The sequence below is a fragment of the Balaenoptera physalus genome (assembly GCF_965194825.1).
Source record: "Balaenoptera physalus genome assembly, chromosome: 12".
In the NCBI taxonomy this organism is placed as follows: Eukaryota; Metazoa; Chordata; class Mammalia; order Artiodactyla; family Balaenopteridae; genus Balaenoptera; species Balaenoptera physalus.
The window spans coordinates 78,872,528-78,879,583 of NC_138897.1; positions in this window are offsets into that span (position 1 = coordinate 78,872,528).

Sequence of the window (7,056 nt, forward strand, 5' to 3'; positions counted from 1 at the left end):
GTGTCAATAGCTTCTTCCCAAACTGAATCATCAAATCCAGGTTACTCAGACTGTTGGGATGGATAAAGTAGACCATGTTCATGGTCTTTCGGACATTTCATCCTATAAATCAGCCTCCCACGTGCACCTGGTCATAATAATAATAACAGGTAACATTTATTGAGCACTTACTATGTTTCAAGCCCCACACCTCCACTTTATAGCTATTTGGCCGTGGACAAGTCATTTTCTGTATGAGTTTCCTGTGGCTGCTGTAACAAATGATCACAAACCTTGTGGTTTAAAACAACCGAAATTTATACTCCCACAGTCTGGAGGCTGAAACCTGTATCACTGAGGCAAAATCAAGGTGTCAGCAGCACTGCGCCCCCTAGGAGGGCTCTAGAGGAGAATCTGTCTCTGGCCTCTTCCAGCTTCTGGTGCCTCCAGGTCCCCTTGGCTTGTGGCTGCATCACTCCAGTCTCTGCCTCTGTCTTCACATGGCCTTCTCCTCTGTGTGAAGTCTCTCTCTGTCTCTCTCTCTTTTTTTCTTTTCTTTTTTTTTTTTTCTTTTGGCCACGCCACAAGGCTTGCGGGATCTTAGTTCCCTGACCAGGGATTGAACCCATGCCCCCTGCAGTGGAAGTGCGGAGTCTTAACCACTGGACTGCCAGGGAAGTCCCCCATCTCTCTCTTATGTCACCTGTGATGGCATTTAGGGCCCACTCAGATAATCCAGGATGATCTCTCCATCTCAAGGTCCTTAATCACATCTGCAAAGACCCCTCTTCCAAATCAGGTCACACTGAGGGCCTCCAGGGATTAGCGCCTGATCTCTTTGAGGGCCATTACTGAGCCTACCACACTTCCCCTCTCTGACCCTCAGTTATCCCACCTGTAAAACGAGGATAGTAATAATGGTAACTGCCTCTCAGGGCTGATGTGGGGTTTAACGGGTTAATGTAAATCAGGCAGTTGGTGACTTGGCAGGCAGGCAGCCCTCGATGAATGGCGTGGTTATTACGAATCGATTTCTTGAGTTATTTCTACCCAGGACTGGCAATTGTGGGGGTAATTGATTCCAGTGATGTCACCTCCCCAACTGCCAGGTTTTCAGCAGGATTAAATGTGCCAAATTGGCTTTGTTGAGCCAACTCCCCTGGGTGTGAAGAGCTGCCATGCCAACCCGCCTTGCTGTTTCGCGGGGCCCGTCTGCCGCTTCTCCCTAATTAACGCAAAGGCGACACACACCAGCAGGCCCACTCCCTGCCATCCCAGGAAAACAGCACCGCATACTACAGCTAAATATTTGAACTTTTTTTTCAGTTGCTGCATGAACATAGTATTTTGGGCATGTAAACAGCACAGAGTAAAGGGAGAAATGCCACCTCATCTTCTACCTATAGGGGCAGCCTCAGGGGAAAAAATGCTATAAGGAAACCCAACCATGTCACTGACCGAAGACAGTGTCACAACAAAGTACCATTGCTATTAGTAGCTCTACCACTTCCAGCTGTGTGACCTTGGGCAAAGAACATAATCTCTCTGAGCCTCGGTTTCCGCATCTGTAAAATGGGTATCCTAATAGCCCCTCCTTCAAAGTACTGAGAATATTCAAGGAGACGGCACCTAAGAATTTAAGGATCCACCTGGGACATAGGTTGGCACTCGGCATATGTCACATGGGGATGCTGAAGGTGAGGATGTTGATGGTTCTAGAAATGCCCTCCCCAGCTCTCAGTAATTCTGGGTGGAAGTAGAGTGAAAGCACCCAGGCCCACCTCTCAGGGTACCCAGGATCTGGTCCTGACTCTTGTTGACTGGTTTCCAGACTCTACTTCCCTTTGTGAGCCTCAAATTCCCCATGTGTTGAGTGAATGGGTCCAGCATGATGATTTCAAAAGCCCCCTCTGCAGGGGGGGAGGGATAAATTGGAAGATTGGGATTGATATATACACACTGCTATATATAAAATAGATAACTATAAGAAACTGCTGTATAGCACAGGGAACTCTACTCAGTACTCTGTAATGGCCTACATGGGAATAGAATCTAAAAAAGAGTGGATATATCTATATGTATAACTGATTCACTTTGCTGTACACCTGAAACTAACACAACATTGTAAATCAACTATACTCCAATAAAAATTTTTTAAAAATAAAATAAATAAGCTAAGCTGAGGCCATAAAAAAAAAAGTCCCTTCTACCTTCTAATTCCACTAGTGGCTCTCGGGGTGTGTCCCTCACTCCTACTGCCCCCTGGCAGCTGGCTTTGCTGCAGGACCCAGCCCAGTAACTTTACTGTCCCAGTGAGTGTGGAGTGGAGGCACACCTCGGTGGACAGGACGAGTGGCAAAGCTTTTCTCGGGGACAAAGGCTCCTGAAACTCAATAGAGGAGTCTGGGAACGTCCCAGGTGCCTGCTCAACAGAGGTCGCACTGAATTTTTAGGAACCAGTCCTGTACACTGTCCAGGTTCTGCGGCAAACCTCTCCAAGAGGTGTGGCCCTCTAGCCCACGTCCCCGCTCCCCCACCGACTATGAGGACATAGTGCCCCACTTGCCATAGTTTCATTCACCCACTCTCTAGGTATTTATTAAGCACCCACTGTGTACCAAGCAGTAGAGCAGAGGCTGGGACACACAGCAGGAACCAGGCAGCCAGGTTCCTGGCTTTCATGAAGTTCACGGTCTAGTGCGGGCAGGATGTTAATTTTTAAAATTATTTCTTTAACACTGCAGTGAACACTATGGAGGAAAAATCCAGTGTGTTCTGAGGCCAGGCGACCTGACCCAGTCAGAGGGGCTGGGGGAGGGTTTCTCAGAGGAAGGGGCATTTACACCAAGACCTGAAGGATGAGGAAGAGTTAGAGGGGGAAACAGCCTTCTAGGCAGAGGGAACAGCACAGCAGAAACATTGGCCGTGAGACTTAAAGAAAATGCTAGTGTGGTTGGTGAAATTGGCCAGGGCCCAGACCGTGCCAGGTCCAGTGGCTTGTTCACAGTGTGGCTTCACGTGGAAGGACATGGGGAGCCGAGGAAGGCTCAAGGTTAAGCAGAGAAGGGAGCTGCCCCGACACCATCCACCAGTCACCTTGAACTTAGGAACTTAGGAAGTGGAGGCTCTCTGCCATCCAGGCATGGCCAGTGGGTGCCCATGTTCGGGAAAGGCATGGAAAACACAGGACTGGCTTGAGGCCCCATCTCGGTGGACTGTGCCCAGATCTGACAGCCCAGCAGGATGGAACCGGCATGGGCTCTGGGGTGGTAAGATCTGACTTACACCATACAGGCCAACCACGCTAAGCCTCAGTTTCCCCATCTGAAAAGTGGAGTTGCGATAACCCATAATTCCTAGAGACACCGAGGACAAGGGGGAGTCACACAGGACAGTAGATGTTCAGTAAGTGCTAAGCAGGTGCTGGCCAAGTCTTCTCTTCTTTGCAGCTTCTGTTTCCACCTCCACATGCTGAGTCCACCAGCTGCTCTCACTAGAGACACTGGCTCTGCCACTTACCTCATTTGAGCATGACCTCTCCATCTCTGGGCCTCAGCCCCCTGTATAAACGGAGGAATTTGGATGGGGTGAGCTCCACCACACTGGCCCAGGTGGTTTTCCAGCTGTGGTGACATCAGATCCAGCAGGGGGAACTTGTCACAGAGATGTGTTTGGGGGCCTCACCCCCCAGAGGGAGCTAGGGAAGAACCTCTGACATCCCTTCCCCAGCTGTTGTCATGGCCCAAGAATTACACTTCGATTCTAAAAGCGAGGGTCTCATACACCACCTGTTTTCTAGAAAGTGTGCCATTTGCACGCGGTGAGGCCTGTCTTCAGAAGTTCAGCCGTGGGAAAGGAAACCAGCCCGAGCGCTGAAAGATCAGAGTTAGAACAGCCACGCTAATCCATGCCCCTGCCGTACCGCCGGGAACAGCATTCTTCTGGAATTCTCTTCTGTATGTGGGCCACAGCTGACTGCCAACCTGCCTGGGGAAAGGAGTGTTTGAATAGTTATTTTGTTTTCTTGTGGTTTCTCTTGCCAATAATACATGGAAATATCCATACCCACAGTGTGATGTGTGCTGCAGAATGATGAGGATGATGATTTATATTTCCATGACCTGATTTTTTTACATTAAAAAGTTGAAACAGAAAAAAAAAATCACACTTTGAGATGGTTGTACAATATTATGAATATACTTAATGCCACTGAATTGTACACTTAAAAATGGTTAAAAAGTTGATTTTTACGTGTATTTTACCCCCAAAAAAGTCATGTATTAAAACAAAAAGAATTGTACTTTGAGCAATGCTGCTCTAGAAAAGTCTGTGTATGGGAGTACTTCCTGCTGACTGAAAAATTATTTAAGCAACAAGACTCTTTATTTTACCTTCTAAAAAGGAATCCCATTGTATGTATAGATCACGTTTTCTGTATCCATTAACAACTCTGTACTGTACACGTAAAGATTTTTTAAGAGGGTAGATCTCAGGTTGTATGCTGTTTTACCATAAAAAATAGTAAAAAGAAAAATCTTAAAAGAAAAAAAAAGGAATCCCAAGCTATGGGGTGGGGCCCACTTGGCGGGTTAATTCCGTATTTGACATCACCATCAAGGACCAGATTCTTCTGTTCCTGCCCTGCGAAGGTCACGGTCAGCTGTGTCAGGGGCTTTCTCCTGGAGAGGAGGGCCGCAGCAGTACCACAGGTCTCCCACAGACCCAGCAAAACCACCACCCCTTACCCCCAGGAGATGTGCCCTTAAATGTCATTGGGCAGGACTGGGCCCCAAGCCCACCGCCAGCCCAGTCAAGGGCATGGCTCCATCATAGCTGACTTAGACAAATCAGGATTTACTCCTGAACCACACGCAGAGAGGAGTAGACACCCCACCCCAATCAGTGTGCAGCTCAAGCAGGGAAACTGGGAGAATGGCTATGTGTTTATCAACTGGTGGTGAGCAAATTAGTACAGGCAGATCTCGCTCTACTGCGCTTCACAGATACTGTGTTCTTTACAAATTGAAGGTTTGTGGCAACCCTGCATCAAGCGAGTCTGTCACGTTTCAGCTAATAGGGAGCTGCTCCCGTGTCTTCATGCCACCTCCCCAATCCTGTTTTCTCCTCCCATGCCAGGACACCCAAAGGCAAGTCCAAGAACAGCCCCAAGGAATGGTGCGCTGGCCCAGGGCCCAGTGCGTGCAGCGTCCACCTCGATAGTTGCCTGCCAAGGCTTTCCCTCCTAGTCCCCTGTGGGCCGTAGTCATCAAACTGTCACTAAATATTTAATAATGCTGAACTTTTTATATGGCCCAGCTGGCCCACATCTGGTGGCCTCTTCTAAGAGCTACATCTGCAAGTCACAAGCTGCTGGAAAAGCAGACTGAAAAGAGATTTACAAGCTCTGGAGTTTGGGTGTAAATCCTGGCTCTTGTCGTCCTTGCCGTGTGACCTCAAGAGAGTTGCTTGAGATCTCAGAGTCTCAGTTTCCTCATCTGCAAAATGCAGGCAGGAACCTCACATGTTGGAGGGAAGCTTAAACAAGAAACTACATCTAAAAGCATCTGACACATGGTGGGTATTCAAACAATGTTAGTCCCTTTATGTCTTTCTTTTTGTTGTCTTTCAATACCATCTTTCCCTTTTTCTTTTGGAGAAAAAGAAGGGACTCAAGTTGGGGGGAATCTACTCATTCATTCTCGACGAATATTTATTAAGTGCCTACATTGTGCCAGGCACTGGAGCCACAGCAGGGAAGGTAATGATCCCTACCCTCTCGGTGCTTCAGAGAGTGTTCAGGCCCTGGAATCAGACAGAGCTGGGTTCAAGTCCTGGCTCTACCACCTACAAGCTGTGGTTCCTTGGGCAAGTGCCATCCCAGAAGAAGAGGCCCAGAGGCTATGGCCTGGGGCCTCAAGCTTCCAGGACCAGGCCAGTCAAGCCCTAGGCCCTTGATCCCAGTAGTGGAGCTTGTTTGGTCCTTTAAGGCCATTATACAGATGAGGCAACTGAGGCCCAGAGAGTGGAAGGCCCTTGCCCAAGAGGCACAAAATCAGGACCTGAAGGCAAGCCTCCCACAATACAATTCACATGTTTCTAAAGTTCCTACCACACTCAAGGAGGCCCATCAACAAGTATTTATTTATTGGGCTCTTTTGTTGTGTGGGCAGCTCTGGCTGGGTTGATCAGAGTGGGTGGCTGCTTCCTTTCTCCACTGGGGACACAATATGGAAGAGTGGCCGTGACCTTGGCCAAAGGGGTTGGGACCAATCGGAGGTTAACCCTGGGGAATCTCATGCACGAGGCAGGGCAGATGCTGAGTAAACATGTGTCAAGTAAAGGGGGATGTGAGAGACAGTGCTCACCTGAGATGCACCAGGTGCTCTGCTGCTGGGCCCTCTCCATTTAAACCTTCATTTCCTCTCACAAGGGCAACCCTAGAAAGCAGCCCTGATGGTATTCTTTTTAAAAGCTAAACTGAAGCACAGTAAAATTTTCAAGACTTACTGATTTGAATCAGGCAGCACCAAAGAAAAGGTGGTCAGGAGCGCTCTACTGGCAGAATCTAGGAGAGAGGTTTTTAGAAAGAAGATGTGAAAGCAAGGAAATCATTTGATTGGCTATCGCTTAAGGGGTTGCCTTGTTTGGGAATGCCTAGCTAGCTGTTGGTGATTGGTAAGTTTCATTTTCTCGGATTCGAGTGCATTGGCTCTGGCCTCAGTTTAGGTTGGCTTGCATAGGCTGCGGAGGCATCAGAGCCTCCCCAGTCTCACGGCCTCCTTTTTCAATTACTTTAACATTCTCATTTCACAGACGAGGACACTGAGGCACGGAGTGATGAAGTGACCTGTCCAAGACCACATGACTAGCATGGTGGAGGTTGCAACAGAGGCCACACTGTTCAACTGGACATTATGCTGCATCCGGGAAAACAGAATGGAATACAGGGAGGAAGGAATGAAGGAGAGAGTAAATGAAGACAAGAATGGGAATATGAAAAGAGCATGAATCAAAGAGCGGATGTTTTTATTTTTTTAACGGAATAGTTGATACATAAGATAATACACGTAACACATG